Source organism: Diachasmimorpha longicaudata, chromosome 3, assembly GCF_034640455.1.
Source record: "Diachasmimorpha longicaudata isolate KC_UGA_2023 chromosome 3, iyDiaLong2, whole genome shotgun sequence".
Taxonomy (NCBI): Eukaryota; Metazoa; Arthropoda; class Insecta; order Hymenoptera; family Braconidae; genus Diachasmimorpha; species Diachasmimorpha longicaudata.
The window spans coordinates 11,504,750-11,522,721 of NC_087227.1; the positions used below are offsets into that span (position 1 = coordinate 11,504,750).

Consider the following 17,972-nt stretch of genomic DNA (forward strand, 5'->3'; position numbering starts at 1 on the left):
AAAAATTTGTTTTGGATTTCTAGAGTTATTTCTTGTTTGCAATATCCCTCAATTGATTTCCAAAATTTCCAATGAATAAGAAAACAAATCCTGCGATAGTTCCCCTGAAAATTCATCCTCTTACGTTCAATCCATCTTCATTCCCGGAGAACAAATAATTTAATGCAGCGAAAGAGGGGAAATTTCACCTGGAAATTCACAATTGTGCAAACGAGGATTCTCCCCACTGAAAATGGACGCTGCTAAAGAATCGTTCGATGAAAGATTTATGAAGCTGCTGGAGGAGAAGGAGAAGGTTATATAGACCAAAGTGGAGTGTACCCACAAGCCCACCCTTCCTGTTTTATATTCGTTGGAATATCATATTCAATTTTGAATTTCCTAGAGTTGTAATTTCCAAGAATCAGCCCTTTACCGAATGATAATGCGAATATATAGTTAGTTAAATGTTCTTTTAAGGAGAATTGAAGTTCACTTAAATGACACAACACCTTTAACAAAAATTTAAAATATTTTTTACAAACAAAGGTGAGCTATAATGCACAGATATTGTGAGGAATGGAAAGATCTCCGTTGAGATGTTTCTGCAATAATAGTTATGCTGCACTACCTTCCTCTCATTTCATCATCGGAGTTATTTACTCGAAACTTCGGAATGATCCTTCATCTTCATGTCTGGTCAATCGTAAATTCCCAGTAATCGTTGCTTGAATGATGGACATTGTGGAACATTCTATCTCAAATCCAATGTAGGCCTTCGAATTAATTTTTCAAACAGTAATTTAGTTAATGAAGAGACAGAAAAATTATTGTCCGTAGTGCTCACGGAAATTACATGATTTTCAGTAGGAAGTAGCACCTTCCTCTTAAAATTTCATGATGAATGATAAATTTCATTGAATCCAAGAATCCACAAGCGAATTCGATCGATATTCTTCAATCACCACAAAACGAGCCAAGACGTTTTATTTTCCACCGATAAAAATCCCTGGACCAGTGGGCGGAAAGCATTTTTCCGACACGTACTGAAAACCCCGATGAAGTGTACATCCTGAATTTTCTTCTTGTATGTGTGCAAGAGACGAATCAAAGAAAAACGCCATCGTCACTCCAAACCCCACCCACTCCTCTGTATGCTATAGCCTCGGAGTTATTCGTTTTTCCTCTTTTTCTCATTCTCTCTCTCCCTTCTTTTCTTCTCTCGTGATTCTTTTTCTCCTCTTTCTGTCGTTGGAGTAAGAAGTGGACCCACAAGAAGAGATTCAACGGCGGTTGTGGATTGAATATTTAAGAGCCTCATCGTGTGCACTACCCGCTTGCTACGGAAAATCGTACCTGACTATACCATTAAGAAAACGAAAGGGCGAAAATGTGAAAAGAATCGAAACAACCGCGAGTTTCCGAGGTAAAAATGAAGGAAATTCGGGGAGAATTTTATTCTTCTGCTCCGGAGAAATGACATTTTCATCCAGTAGAGAGGAAAGTCTGGTCGATTTGAAGGAAATTTACGCCCAGAGAAAAATATATTTTAGCCGAGAAATGATTTTCTTCGGAGAAGAAATTGGTTTTCCAGAAGCGTATTTATCCAGGCCGACCATCTCTGGGTGGTCTGAGGAAGACTTCAATATTACAATTATGATTAACATCAGGATGTCCACCTTTCTGTGAAGTCTAATGATGACTAATGGGGTAAATGAATAATCAGCAAGATTTTCAGCTAACCAAAATGGGAATTAAATGGCACAATCCAATTACCGAAAATTGTAAAAAATTTCTGTTGCCATTTCGTTATTTGGTTCTCCCTCATCAACGCTTTTATCCAGTGTAACATAAGAGGACTGGTGCTTCTGCGCTGTTCTTCCCCGACCAATAGTGTCCCTCCTCGTCCCATAAATCTCCATCGAAAGGCGATTGAAAGAAACAAAAGCAGAAAAGCGAGACACAGGGTCTTGGAAAAACTCTTGAAAACGAATCTAACATAACACCAACTGAGAAAAATAAAATAAGAGTAGGAGAAGACGGAGAGAAAAAAAAATGTTCACGAACTGAAGAGGATCGTAAAGCCCAAGGTGTCATTTTCGTTGTCAAGGATTTTTATTTTTATGTGATACTTTTTTTCCGTTGTTTTTCCCTTTTGTGATGGAGGTGAGTGCAAACTGGAAATTCTCAAGAGGTTCAGATATTCCAGGGCTAAGCTGCGAAACTCATTACATTGTTTCGCGAGACGTTTTTTTCCTTTCAATGAAAGTGAACGGAAAATTATGGGCCGAAACGAATGTAAAAAAACGGAAAAATAAGATACGATGGGTGACAGGTGCTTTTCTCCATGATCCTCTCATAGACCAATAAGAAGTCACCGTCTAGGTATTAAAAACTATTGTAACACATGAATTAAAATCGTCCAAGGCCTTCGTGAAAAATGATTCTATAAAAGTTATGTAAAGTTCAGTTATTCGGTTTTATTCCGAATTTTATTTTTTTCCTCAATTTTGGTATTCGATTCAGAGAGCGCCGATGAAATGACTCTATGAATCATTCAGTGAGTTTAAATATAACTCCAACGATCATTTACGAAAGAAATAACAACATTTCATCCCCTCGACTCTCCTGCCACTGTCGACATTTGATCCTGTATCTTTTTCACGACCTCGTGAAAATTTTATGAACCCTCAACAACTAGCCCCGGCTCTTTCGCGAGCTCCAGCACAAGGGACACGGGCTCCGGAGTGACCACGGGGTTACTCCTGAGCATTGCCAGCAATCGGTTACGGATTTACAGCTCTATGAAACACATACATTTCTCATACTATATATCGCTGTTACAGACGATACATTTCCACATCGATAAATCTCGATTATTCCCAGTCGCTCGTTAACCATCGTGCATTCGTCTTCAATGCAACGGTATCGCGAGTCCTCAATAAACTGAAAATGTTCGTTCTGATTGTCTTCCGACAAAAAATGAGAATTGTAAAATCGTTCATTTAGTGAGAGAAAAAAAAAAATTATGATGACGCAAGGGTGAACCGCAGAGGGTAAAGAACTGCCTTGATGACTTCAGACATGTTCAGGAGTTTGAAATATGTTCGCAAGACTGGCCCATAAAAAAGTTTCATCAGAAAACACGTAGAAAAATCATTTATTCACATGAAATGAAAAAGTTCTTTTGAATAAAAGAAAAAAGTCATTTACGAGTTGTTTATAGGGAACAACAAGATGAATCTCGCTGACGGGGTAAATGTAGATTACCCATCAGAAGGGCTGACGTACTTACGACCCCTGTACAAATGTCATACGTCTGTGTGCTGCTCCTCCCCCTCCCTCAACCCCGATATTTAACCATTGATTGCGTATCGTGTATCCGACGCGTGCGTAGATAATGCGGAGTGCTTTGGCTGAGGCAAAATGAAATACCGTACATGTAGGACCGCTGGCATTGCAATTGTTGTCCCCATGAAAAGCCAACCCCACTATCTCGACTGGCCCAGCTGGCCCTGGCACGCTACCCCCTTTCACTCATCCGACACATGTATTTATTTTTTCCGTATTTTTTTTCCTTTCCTTTTTACCGAAACGTTGACGCGCCATCCCTCGGCCTGAAGGGTTGGACAGAAATTTTGATTCGATACGGGGTTTAATTGGTTGACGGGGTGCTTGAGGATTTTAAACGATTGGAATTCATCTATTCTACCACTGACAATGGGGCAGAGCTGTAATGGAAGTATGTGTTTTTTTTTATTATCGTTGCATGACATACGCCATTTTATGTCGTGAGGTCGGATGTCGTGCGTCCGTTTGAAAGCAAAAAAAAAATATAAAGTTGTGAAAAAATTATAATGGACTTCTTCAGAAAATTACCTCGAACTATCAAACATTCCAGATCACCCTCTCCTCAAACTCTCCAAACAAAGCCACCCCTATCTCTTGTTTAAGAAAAATTTTATCATATTCCCGAGGGGTCCCCCCTCTCTACGGTTCTTAATTACGGCTCTTTTTTTCCTTATCTAAAGACAAAAGAATAAAAAAAAAAGTTTTCCCGGCCGAGACAGAAAGCCAGGACAGGTCGAAGGAACTAATCCCGTGTAATGAAGTAAGAATAAAATGGGGTAGGGGGGGATGAAGCGGGGGGTGAGGACGTTAGAAGAAAAGGAGCCACTGTGAGTCGCGGAAAGATTTCCTATTTTCCGGATAGGGACGGAACTTTTCACGAGATTTCTTATCAAAATGCAAATCCAACGAGCGGTATTCGCCATCCATTTCTTCCCCTACCCAATTCACTCGTTCCTTCCACGGTCGTTCTGTACTCCGCGGAGTTCTTTTCATTCTTCAACGAAAGCCCGAACCGTCCAAGACTTTCTTCTTGTCTTTTCTGTCTATCGTCTCCTCTTTTGTCTGCCATTCTTCAGTCGCGTTCTGTTTGTTGGTCGGTCCACGCTAAGGATTTCGAGGGTTGGGGGGGAGGAGAAGCTGTAAGAAAAATAAAGAGGGGTTGATGGTGATTTAAAGTCGCATTACCACTCTCCCTTCGCTTCATTTTGTCAGCTGAAATGTGTTCATCTCTTATTTTTCATAGCGAATCTAATCGAAAGTTTATCTGGCAAAGTTTAAGATAATTTTGATTATGGAATGGACCGGGCCGGCGATATTTCCGGGTTTTTTGTCTGACTCCGTTAAAATGATGAATTTTACCGTACCCCTGGCGTAATTATTACCGAATTTTCTTTCCACGAAGGAGGAAAAAAATCCCAGCTATGATTTGGAAGTAAAAAAACAACAGTAAATTAAATATTGGATCGTTTCAATTTTCCATTATCGCATGCAAATCTCACTTCACCCCACTCAGCCGTTCTCAATTTTGGTTTAGCCTTCGAAGCACAACGAAGGCCTAGTTTCTGGGTAGGAATCGAGCCAAAATGGTACTCATAGCACGTTCCAGAGTTCCGCCGAAGGCTTTTGCCCAGAAACGACCGAGGGTTTGGGGTCTGAAACGACCGTAGCACATAACCACTTGGGCTCACTCTAGTCGTTCGACTTTACCTAACCCCTTGGATCCCACACCTAAATCCGTCTCATCCAATCCATCGATGAGAGACGAGGAAATGAGATACGTGTGTATGTATCCAGCTATGTACCCTCGTCATCCACTCGAGTTGGTGAAGCGAAGGGAGGCACACCCACAACTTCAGTGGACGAGCCTATATCCAACGGTGTTACACTCGACCAGCCATATATCCTCTTTGGCAATGGCCCGATCACCAATCCGTACACATGGACACTGTCTATAACGAGCTGAGACACAAGCATCGCTATTGTAAAGCTCACTACGCACGTGAGCTGAATTCTCAAAATTCCATGTGCCATGAGGAGCAGAGATAGTCTTGATTCTTCCAACGATTTCCAACGGATATCCGTCTCATAATTTTTCACTCAGAGTTCACGTCCAAAATATCACATAAGACCCCTTTCTCAACTCTAAATATGACGTATTTTTTTAATGCAAATATTTCCACAATCTTTGCGTTTTCATTGCAAATGTTGGTTCTGGTGAATTTATTTTCCAATTCAATTTTCCGTTTTGTTTTGATGAAAAATCAGTATTCAAATATTTCAATTGTAAATCACGTCTTGCAAACAGTAAATTGCAAATGAGTTCGAAATATTCAACAACAACAGAATAAAAAAGCCAACAGGATTGAGAGAGATGAAGTGGGGGATGTATTTTCAATTGCGATTGCCACACTCGACATGGAAAGCCGAGGCCTCTCTCCCAGGGGGGTTGGGTGGGAGTAAAAAAACGATGCAATTTTTCTTTTTCCAAAATCCCCTCATGCCCACTCGCTGTTGGCTGCCAACGAGCCGCTTGTAAATCCTCTTTTCTGATTTTCACTGTGAATTGGGGATAGAAAAAAAAAGTTCAGTACACGGTCAACTTTAATTATTACCATTGAGGTGGCTATTCAATGCGAAAGGTCAAAAACAAGTTTAATACATTGGGGAATTTTATCAGTGTTCTACCAAGTGGTGGTCATTATTTTTTGTCAAGTGATTAACAGTGTTTGGCCTGAGTTTTTTTTTGTGCAGAGGACGATTTATCGTGAGTTAAACAATTTCAGACCCATAATTCCTTACCAGAACACCGGAGACAAAATTTTTATTAAACTTGGTGTTGTATTTCTATTATACTTCCACATCATTTCCCGTAGGTCATGTCAACAAATCCCACAATATGACAACAGTTGGGAGTGTGAGAGAACAATTGTTGTTGTTGTCCAACCGGCACATTGCACTGGTTTATATACAGCAATATTGACGGACTCCTCCCCAATGTGTAATGAAAGACTGAGGGTGCATTCGGCTGGGAATATTTTTTTTCTCTATTTCATTTCATTGTAGGCAAGGAGGACACGAGGGTTTATCAGCCCCTCTGCGTTCCGGAGGGGAAGGGGAGGTGCATAGAAGTCATTGGACAGACTAGACTCGTGTGCAAATTCTGATGGCATAAAGTTCAACAATAATTTCCCACGTGCTGCATTGCCCCCGATATTTTCCTTTATTCATAAAGTTGAGGAAAGTTCAGTCTACACGGCCAATCGACAGTTGGCGGGGATGAATTCAATCAGAAGGACTGACTTCAATTTATCAAATAATAAAATTATTATAAAAAGCAAATCAACCAATAGGTCATTCGTAATGATTTTTTAATTTCGACTCAATAAATTCTCCCTCGCAACTGTGTTACCCATAATTAGCTAGACATCTCATGTCATCAATTCATTCACCGGCGATATTTACCCCAAAAAATAATGAACAAAAACGTGTTTGAAGCGAAAATCGCGTGTTTTGCAAGTAAATTTTTTGAAAGAGATTTCCGACTGTTCGTTGTGGGATATTTTACGATTCCTCGCGTGTACGAAAGGCCTTAAAATCGGCGGTCTCTGTTCGCGTGAGTCTGACGGGATTCGTCTGGGCTTGACGAGGGGCAAAAGGAGGGCAGGGGGCTAGGGGGTGTAGAAACTAGTAGGGTTTAACCCCTTTGGACTGCAGCTCCACTGATGCTCTACAGATAAGGGTAGCCTGCACGTTATGGTTTATATACTCTGTACACATAAGTAGTTTCGGAGTGGGGTGAGGAGAGGAGCGAGGGTGTACCTAGCGTGGCCGGAGAGGAACGTGCGAATTGTGTGTTTCTGGGCTGGGGAACATTATTGCAACATTTTCAACCGTTCACGTCACGATTCTGGTGAGATTTAAACGATTTTTCTTATCGCTTTTATGGAATTCAAGAAAAATCAAATTTCCATTTATGAGGGTATCGCATCACACACACACACACGATGAAAAAAAAATCCAGAATCTTTGTAGGAAAATTCAGGCAAAAATCACTGTGGAGAAAATCAGATATTATTTTCCAATCGAGTAAAATCTAATGGAAGTCCACAATATCTGCCTTCACCCACCACCCCCACCCTCACCAATCAAGTCCCGAGAATCTTGGAAACTTACAGGACCTCTGAAACGTCTCTCAAAAAAGCTCTCTTTGTTACTGTAACGAGCTGGGATATCAAAACGCGTGTTTCTTCTCTCCCCGTCACAATGAAAAACGAGTCCGTCGCTGCCTCGGTCTCCTCCCTCCTAAAAACTCTCAGTATAAAATCACTCGTGGTAACAAAAATAAAACCGAGAGGTATCTCCTCCGCAAGAGGCAGAATAACAAAAAAATAACGGGGAACGGAGGAAAATAAAACCAGGGGGAGGGAAAAATGAGAGCGAAAATGGAGGGAAAGAAAAAAGTTAAGTACACGAGGAAGCGTGCATCAACATCCATTATCTGTACTTAACCGTTAAATCTTCTCCCCCTACAAGTGGTCGCCAGTCGGAAAAGTGTGTATACGTGTGGTGGCTATTAAATGAAAGGAAAATGAACGAAGAAAAGAGCATAATTGTTTGTATAATACGGGGTGAAAGGGGGACCGGGGTTGGTCAGGGCGAGGGAGGTGGTACCAGAGTTAAAGAGCCAAAGTGTGTCGTCGATTATTTTTTCTTCTTGCCTTTTATTAAACCATTTTGCTGTACTTTGTTGCAACGTTGCGCGTGCCATATCGATCGTTATATTTTTCCCGTGGACAAGGTGGCTACATATATCAGCTGGAGATGGCGTCAATGTGGTGTATTTGACAGTAACTGCATGAGGTAAAAACGTGAGGGAGAAAAAAAAAGGTGATATAAAGTGTGACGATAGAGAGGTTAATGGTCGATATTCTGGAGAGGTGAGCGGCTCGTTAATGGCGGATCGTCGATTTTAATTCTGGAATATCGGCCAGGGAAATTTCACCCTGAATGACCGCTTTTTTTCTGCGTTGCTTAACGACTTCCTGGTGGAATGAATTCATTGAAATTTCTTGATGTAAGTTTGCCATATTTCATTCTTCATATTTTTAATGGGCAATGTCTTGTCTTCCATGAGAAGTGGAATAAGAGCAGATGTTTTGCTGAATATGGAGCCAATAACGAGATTGTCATGAGCACAACCATCTCACGTTGGATTTTCACAAGGATCGTTTAACAAATCCACGAAAATTCAATAATAAAAGGTGATTTATTAAATTAGAATTGTTATCTGTCAAAGGTTAAAGTTCGGCGAAGTTTTTTTATCCTCTTCATCGAGCTTTCAATAATAAAAACAGCTGCTGGTCTCCATTTTCCGTAGTGTTTTGTACTGCAGTTTCAACAAACTGAGTTACTCATTTAGACAGATCACAGAAGTGAAAATTCTGAGTGAATAAAAATCCCAGTAAGAAACGACAACGACATAAATTCAATGAGTATCCGTAGTTGTTGGCTCGTTGGACGGTATACCAAAGTTAGGAGCATTCTTTTTTCCATGAAGAAGTCCTTCTGGGATGTTACATTTCTCCCTTGTCTCCTTTCAAAAGTAATATGAAAGAACCTTGACAGACTTCGCAGGTTTGTTGTCAGTAGTAGAGAGAAGTTTTACAACTCGAAGAGACTTTTCTACTTTTTCACTGCTGGTGGCTCTTTGCAGAACACAAAATGCGTAGGTGAGCGATACTGTGATGGTTGAAATCGACGGTGTATAGAAAAAAATACAGCAGAAAATAATATCGTCTTTCAATTGCGAGAGTTCTTATTATAAGGTCTTTCAATTTTACGGGACTGGTATTGCGAGTCGAGGAAATAAAATCCACCAGTGGAAAATCCAGTTAATATCATTTGACCCTCAATTCAGTCTATATTTTTTCAGACTGGCTGAAATTAACTTGTTCTAAGGATTGTTTTCATTATCAGTATCATCGGCATCAAAAATATTACCGATATCGTAAGGTATCCGATATCATGGTGAAATGAGTGATCCAGGGGAGTTCACTCAATTTCATTACCAAACTCCGAAAAAAAAAATGGGAAACTTAGGGATATTTGCGTGAAAAGGCAAAGTTAAGATCAAAGTTTTCAGTGGCTTTCGTGAAAGTATTGGCACGGTGAGTGGCTAATTTTCCGGGACTGGTCTTGACTCTTCACGGCTATTGGCCACGGCAACTGCCCTCCGAAGGATAAACTCACCAACTATACTTATATATATATCTATCCATGAAGGGTAAAAAAAGACGCGAATGAAGAGCAGAAGGAGAACGACCGGTTCGTCGGGCGCACACCGGGCGGGAATCGACGATCTCTGGGATGCTGGGCTTAACGTCTCTCCTTGGCTCCGGTCAGTTGCCCTGGCTACACTGCCAACTTTTCTTCACCTCACCGGGCGAATGACCGTTACGTTTTTTCATTTCAAGGCTAAATATCCTTTCGTTTGTACTCGCTTTGTTTTCCTATTTGCTCTTGCTATGGAATGGAAGCATGGAAGTCGTTTGGTTTTTCCATCTACTAATTTTGGTGGAGTCGAGCAGATGACGACGTCACTTCCAAAATTGTGAATAACGGGTCTACATCTTGGGAATCTACCCTGAGAGTTTCCCTAGGGGTTGATCGTCGAGACGGTTGTTTCAATAAATTTATTAGGGTTCGTAAAAAAAAAAAAAAAAGAATGGCTCTTGAGGGGATCGAACCCGCGACCTTCGCGTTATTAGCACGACGCTCTAACCAACTGAGCTAAAGAGCCAATGTTATGGTTGGCGTCTTCATTAAACAGTGTAAAATGCGACGTGAATGAAACAATGTATCAAAATTAAAAATTCCACGAGGAAAAATAAATTATATAATAAAGTCTAGATAAGAATAGCCTCCGTAAATTAAAGTTGAAATTTTCTAGGTCATGCCCCACCCTAAATTTCATCTGAACCAATCACATGAGGAAACCTATGATTATCCAATAATGAGTTGTCGTCAATTCGATGAAAATTTCCGAGGAAATCCCTAATAATGTCCGCTACGCTCAAATTACCTGTTCTTTTAATCAAATATGCTAAAGAGCGCGGATTCGACGAGATTTAATTAATCTTTTTTTTTCATTCCCGCAATATTCACTGACGATTATTCCACGAAGGAAGTACCCCTGTCCCCCCTTCCCTCACCACCTGTCGATTAATTCACTAGCCATTGGTCCTCTCCGCGGTGCAGTGAAGAAAATGGAAACGGAAAAGCCGCTAACGAGATATCGATTCTATTGTCAGTCGGGTAATTAAAAAAATAACGCGTGCTCCGGTATAAACCGCGCTGAGTATATACGTGAAAGCGTATATAGAGAAGTACCTGGTGAACGAACTGCGGATATATGCTGGGTTTTTCGAGGAGGGACAGGGGATGAAGAGGGACAGGGATGTGTATGGAGGCTGGAGGACTACATTGACTGATTTTATTGCGAAGGAAAATAGATTTTTACCCAGTGTAATTTTTCCCGAATGTTTTCCTCGTGTGGACAATTCAGGAAAATAGTCAACGGTGCAATGTACTGAGATACTCCTCACCTTGAGGAACATATTTATTCCAGGTGAGTTAAAAACTAGTCACTAGAGCTCGCATTCTCCAAAATTGAATTTCTGGAGGGAAGTTGGGGCTTACGGTAACCCGAGTTAACCCGGAAAATGGAAAATGTTGTGAGTTGACTGCCATCAGTGTTGTCGGTATACACACGTGAAACGTTAGAATGAGGTGAATTAGTGGATTCCAGGGGGCGTGGGGAGGGGTAAGGTGTGCTCAGGTAGTCCCTGTTTGAGTGTATGCTACTTGGAAACGGATAGCATTCGTCCAACGATATACGGGGTGGACTGTCGTGAGTGCATTCTCGCGTCATGACCCTGCAACTTAATTGGAGCTTCTCCGTAAGAGAGCTCGAGCTTTCTAAATCTACCTGCGTGTCGACGCCATCTCGGAGAGTTTACTATGAAGTTACGGTAACGAAACATTGCTTTAATGCAGCAGAAAGGAGGTAAAACTCATAACCAAGTTCATTTGGACCGAAGTAGTGAAGAGAACGTCCTCTACTTTTTTCCCATTATTCTGGAGTTCAGGTGGAATTTCCAGGAGAGACTTGTACATTGATAGAAAAAAAAGTTTTCAAGAAGTGCATGTTTTCTTGTAGGAAGAAAACTCATGGCTAGAATATCATAAAGAAAATTTTTCCATCTGTGGAATGGGGATGAAATTTTTCGATGAATCTGAGGGAAACCTGACGTATCATGATTTTTTTTTTATTCCGAAGCACAACAATTTTCCCAATTTCCCTCTTCGCGTATATTCAAATGCAACAAAAGTACTTGCAACGTCTGTAATAGCTTTTTGGAACTTAAACTTTCGACTCCTGAAAATGCAATTGGCTCGCGCATCCCATTATCAAAGTGTCAATTAGAGAATTTGCATGACTCAAATACAATTACACAAAATACATTCGTTAACTTGAAACGTGCAATTGCATCTCAAATTGGATAATGAAAATAGGGGTTCATTTTCACGTACAAAAGTTTAACATCCAAATGTGCTGCACAATTTGGTATATCAAGCACGCCTTAAAAATATAAACTGATTTTTTGGATCCGTGACTACCGTGAAAAATTGACATAAAATTTTGAAAATTCTCAGCCAGACATGGAGAGACATATTCAGCGTAAAGTAATTTTTAGTGAATTTCTCTCTCCGTGTGGTTCTATCTCCTTGGCGTTATAGGGATTTTTTGGTCGAACTATACCCGGGGGAGGAGTAAGCGAGTGCGAATGGCTTGAAAATTAGATGGACTATCGCAGTTTCAACTGACATAAATCTCAATGAGGAAATGCGAGGTAACATCGGTGTGTATTCATTCCGACGTGTGCATCGTATTTTCAAATGCAAAAGTACATTTGCTATAGTGAAAAAAAGAAGGACCGGAGAAATAAACATCAGAGAGGTGGAATGAAAAGATGAATCCTGTTAGCATTTCCATGGGGAAATTATTCATGTTCTACATTTTCTGATTCACTTTTTTTTCGGCTTGTACCAGAGGAGTGATGATTATTCAAATTAATGGAATAACAAAATTTTGGCTCTCGTGGAGAGACTTTCGTAATTATGATTTGACACTATCTAATTGAGTTGTGGAAGAGGCCAGTGCATGCCCATGTTTCCAAAGTACTTTAGAGACTTTTGAGATTTTTGGTTGTGGAGTTGGCTCCTCGTAGGATATTGCAGACAAATATTGTCAATGAATCATTAGGAGTCCCGTGGAAGCTCGCCCAAAAGATCATGGAAAATGGAAAGAAGTCACATCTCTAAGACTTTCTACATGTCTCCTGAGGGAGGCATCAAAAGGTGAAGTAACGTAAAAAAACAGTGTGAAGAGGACGTGGGTGCCATGTGGGCCGATGGACTTTTACCATCGCATATGGCACGTGAAGGCTATTTTTATTACCAAACAACCGTGAGCTGCACATGAACACCACCGGTTTTTCCTTCTCCATCTCGTATCCCCGGGTGTATTTACGCACAGTCGACCCGTAGGGTCGTAAAGAAAGACTCGAAAGTTCGCAAGACACTTATTTCGCGTCTTTATGTGTGGGTGGATTTCATGTTTTTTTTTTCTTTCTTCATTTTACGGATTTTTTTTTACTTAGCCGTGCGTTTATTTACGATTCTCGTACGTGCCAGTTGATACATGTGACTCCAAACCGTTGTTTTTACGCAGAAAATTTTTATTTCGTTAGCGCACACTTTGATGCGCCATAAAGAGAGCGGAAGGTTTTCTTTATTTTTGAGGGACTGGGAAAAGTTTCATAAGAAATTGTTAATTTTAGTAGTTCATAGGAAGCCCAGTGCAAGTAATTAACAAACTCGCGGCGCGAGGGGGCGAAAGAGTTTCAACTTTTTGGATAAAGTTTAATTAAGGCGGTTTCGTGGTTTTGTTCGGACTTATAAACTCTGAGATCTTCTTTTTTTCTCAATCAGAAGCTGGATTATGTGCAAAGTAAGACGATAAACATAATGAAGACCCACTCCATTTTTTTCCTAATGAAAATTGCAACCAACGAAATAATTTATGATTTTCATTTGATTCGGATAGGGCTTTTTCGAGGAACACCTGCACTTCCCGAATTCCCACGGAAAAGGGAATGAAAAAGTAAATTTTTGGAGTACGTTTGACTTCCGAACTGAAAAAAGTCCGAGGGGGTATATGCAAGGGGGTCACGATCGAATATGCCAGACGCACAATAATTTTGGGATTTACCGCACAGCTGAGTCGCACATGGTCGGAATACGCGTCAGATACAGATGAGATGAAGAGGCACACGGCCAGAAACAGCCGGATTTCGGAGGGGTTACATGTACATGTCCCCCAGGGCGATGCCCCCAACTTGGTAAGCGTGGCAAGTTGAGTACACGTGGACGCTGGGCACATCCCAATGTCCCGATGCACTTATTCCCCATACGAGGGGTTCTAATACTTTGATACATTCGGTTTTACGTTCTGGGTGGGCCGATGTTCCAAGCGAGTAAAATTTTCTCATGTATTGAGAAACATTATCTAATAATTAGGGAATTCTCTCGAACAGCTAGATAACTGGTACCATAAGCAGTCGGTAAATTTCATTGGGAATTACGGTAATTGTCCCCGAAAGGCAAAAATACAACAGAATTACCAAAGCGCTCGGTAATTTCTACTGAACCTATTTGCTCCGGGTGGCACTGGACAATTACGGGGGCGAAATAGATCGTCATATTGATTTTTCGCTGGCTGTTCTCCCCAGTCGTAAAAATAATCGAATTCCCATGGGAATCCCAACGACGTCAGAACTCCAAAATGAAATTCCCGTAAATTTTACATCAATATTTGAAAAATAAAGTCAATCCGACTGTCCCATAAATTAGTATTACTTCCAGGCTCGCAGTTAATTCACCTCCCCCTGAAATCTAATCAAGAAAACTATGAAACCCTCTTCATTATCAAACTCATACCCAAACATTCAAAAGACCCCTCAAACTTGACTATTTCCAAAACTAGAAACTCATATTTACCCAGCATATCCCAGAAAACTGAAAATGGTCACAGAAGACACTGAAACTTGTGCGAGTTTTCCCCAGATACATTTCCAAGTTTAGCAATTAAATGAGTGACACGAAGTTCACATCAACGACCGTCGACAATGCAGATGTGTAGTAGACACACGGGGTCGATAACTCACGTGGCAATTAAGGTTACGCGAGAGGGAAAACACTAGCGATAGAAAGACCGCAAAGGATGAAAGAGAAAATTCGCATAGCAAGTAGCTGGCGCCACCGCTCGCCATTCCCCGTAACTCTCTCCCCCTTATCGATTTACCGCCGTCGATAACAGTGAAAAAAGCGCGTGGTAAAATGGTAAAACAACTGGGTGAAAAAAAAAAACTTGCTCTCGCCTACCACTCCATCACATATCGCAAAAATCCCCCCAGAGTATAAGGGGATAAAAATTCAATCATTGTGGTAGAACAAAATTACTTGGCTCAATTATCGGAGAGAATGCCCCATTAATTATCCCCCCCTCTCCATCGCCAATCAATTACATTACCTCAATTGAGACAGAGATACAAGAGCGGTTATTACCCCCTTCGCCACCACTTGTAGACTTCAATTCTTACCTGCAACAAGAGAAAACGTGTTATTAACTCCAGGCATTTGACACGCCTTTGGCATTGCAATGAGAAAGAATGAGAAGCTCTCCCCAGGCATTTCTTTTCCTCCTTTCATTCGCTTTTATTTTCATCATACCGACACACAACTAAGGAGTTGGCATGTTAATTCACTGGCTTTTTACCCCTTTAATTCTCAACCCCACAGCATTTTTCAGCTGCTATCATCTCTCTCGGGAATGCGCGAGAAAAGTTGTGAGTAAAAAGTGGGAAAAGAATATGCCGCGAGTAAAGAAAATTCTACAAAAAAAAAATATATACTTGGGCATCGGTAATGCAGATGACTGCCAACACTCTATTTTACCGGCTTGCATCGTGAATTAAATTTGACAAACGAGATAATTTTATTCGGACGAGACTAACGATCAGCTGGCAAGCCCGGGGGTTTTAAACTTTCTAGGAGGGACAAGTATTAATCACCAGGGATCAGGCTGAATTGATTTTGTTGTTGGTTCAATTATCAGATAAGTCTGTTTTAGGGATAAAAGAGGGAGTGGAAAAGGGCCTGAGGGGGGAAAGCCAAGAGGGCCAAAACTTTCGGCTGTCCTGCGAAGCGCAAGGTACGCTTCGAGCTTCACGATTCGTTAGGCAATTCCGAGAGTATAGCAACGAGGTAACGAGGCGACCTCACCGTTTCCAAGCAATAAGGGGGTGCGCGACGGGGAGGATGTAGGTTGTAGGTTTGAAAAGCAAGGTGGGGCAGTACTGGAGGCGAGAACGTGACACGGAACCTCAAACATTCGTGAAAACTGTTCTTGTCGATTCAACTGCTGAATGAGCGGACGTAATTGATAGAAATTGGGGTGAGAAGAGGGGAAATGGTCTGTTTGGAAGGGTAGGGGATTGAATATTTAATGGATGGGGATGATTCTTCGATAAATCGCGGTATTCTAGGAAAATTGAGTTATCAGCGTAGAAGAAGAGTTTAATTCGCTATTCAGATTGTGGAAGCAGTTGTTATCAAAGAACCTGTTGATAACTAGTAATTGAAACACGTTGTATCACACGTCGAGGGAGATGTCTGATTGCATTAATTATTGGAAGAGGGAATTTGAATTGGAAATTTGATTAGGTTGAGGTTGAAGAATTTAATCGTAAAGGGTGTGATTTTGGAGTTGGTGAATTATTGGTGATCAATGATGAAAATATATTCAGCAGGAAATCCTTTGAAAAATTTCTATTTGTTAATAGAGAAACCAACTTAATCAACAATTGAGAACAGCCTGTCATTAACCTCGGGTTGACAGCAGCCATTATCAGCCAATCTATCGATAGTTATTTATGAAAACATTTTCCATTAAGCGCAGGGGAAAAATATTTCCCCCGAGGGCTGCATAGAAAGCCATTTTCATCAAAAAGTTCTGAAAACAAATCACCACAAAAACTTTCCAACCATCTGGTCATTACAAAAACCTCTCTCATTTTCCATAAACTGCCGAAATAGATGTGTCACAACGTTTACGTAATATCCACTACGATAATGACATTTTTCCTAAATGTATAGACACAAGGTACTGCGACTAATTGCAAATGCCGAAGTAATTACGTACGCCGGTGCTAATTATGAGTATCGACTCGTGTTTCGCATTTAAGTCTGATTTGCTCTCGCATCGTCTAACTTGAATAGATTACCAGTCGACTTTCTCACATTGACTGCACTGTACTCACGTTGTGTCTGACCTAAATGGAGTTACATCTGGAGGATACGGAGGGTGAAGAGGGTGTAGAGAGGTTGAGGTTCAAAGGAAATGCTCGAATATGTGACATTTCAGATAGAAACTGGGAAGCCTGAATTGCATTCATAGAGATTTACCAACTCCACCTGTGCTTTCATATTGCACTCATATACTCATATTGAGGGAGGAATCTGGCGAGGGTTAAGTTCAATTGCACGTGTGTCCTTTATGTATTTATATTAAACGAGCTCAACCCCAGAGTGAATAAATTAAGTTGCCAACAAGCGGCTACAGCTGGGCTTATCAAGGTTTAATAGAATGAAAATCCTGGTCGTGAGAGGTTAAAAGTTGAAATGCGATGGGTTATTTTCGTGCTTTCAACCGGACCAGATTGTTTGAGGGATATATGGGGATGAGTGGAGTTGATGGACTTCAGAGGTGCAGCTGATGGATCGGGACAGCTATTATGCTGAAAACATTATCACTTTCAATTTGGTGAGGATTTGGGAAGATTGATATTGTTGGATGTTGATGATGATCACAGGATTGATTGTAAATTTTAATTACTTTTGGCATTCGGATAATTCGACATGACTACTACCGTTAACCACTTTATCACGTCAAATTTTCCGGATTATCCGCAAACAGCAAGTTTGATTGATACTCCAGACATCACTAGTTTCACTCGCTGCTGAAAATCGTTTCGCTGCACAGTGAATTCTGTCTGGGGAGAGGAATTTATGATTCCTCTCCCAGGAGAAAATCCCCTTTTAACCTTCTCAAACCTCATTAATCTGTAACCCTAAACGTGCCCTTAGTGCCCATTTCAACTTTCAAACTCTTTTGGTGCTCAAAAGACGTACAGAATTGTTTGACTCTCAATAGTAAATACCATTACGAGTTTATTTTGATCTTCAAGACCATTCCGCCCTCAACTCTAAATATTCTTAATGATATACTCCAAATCCTAATCGGCATAATCAGTCAACCATTGAAAAATCTCCTCCAAGAGCCCCGATGCACCAAGAATTTTCCACCTCCACAAATCTAAAATACCATCTCCACGAAATTCAATCCTTTGCAAATGCAGCCGACTGAGTGCACACAGAGACGAATATTATTTTAATATAAACCTAATAATATCAGGAATTTAAGGAGAATTCGTACAAAGTCATCCAGGTTGAAGGTACAT

The 17,972-nt window shown here is 40.7% G+C and overlaps 1 non-coding gene across 1 annotated transcript; it reads right to left on the minus strand.

The window, feature by feature from the left end:
- Positions 1–10,055: 10,055 nt before the first annotated feature.
- Positions 10,056–10,129, minus strand: Trnai-aau (transfer RNA isoleucine (anticodon AAU)). The gene has a single exon. It is a non-coding gene; the product is annotated as a tRNA-Ile (tRNA).
- Positions 10,130–17,972: the final 7,843 nt, after the last annotated feature.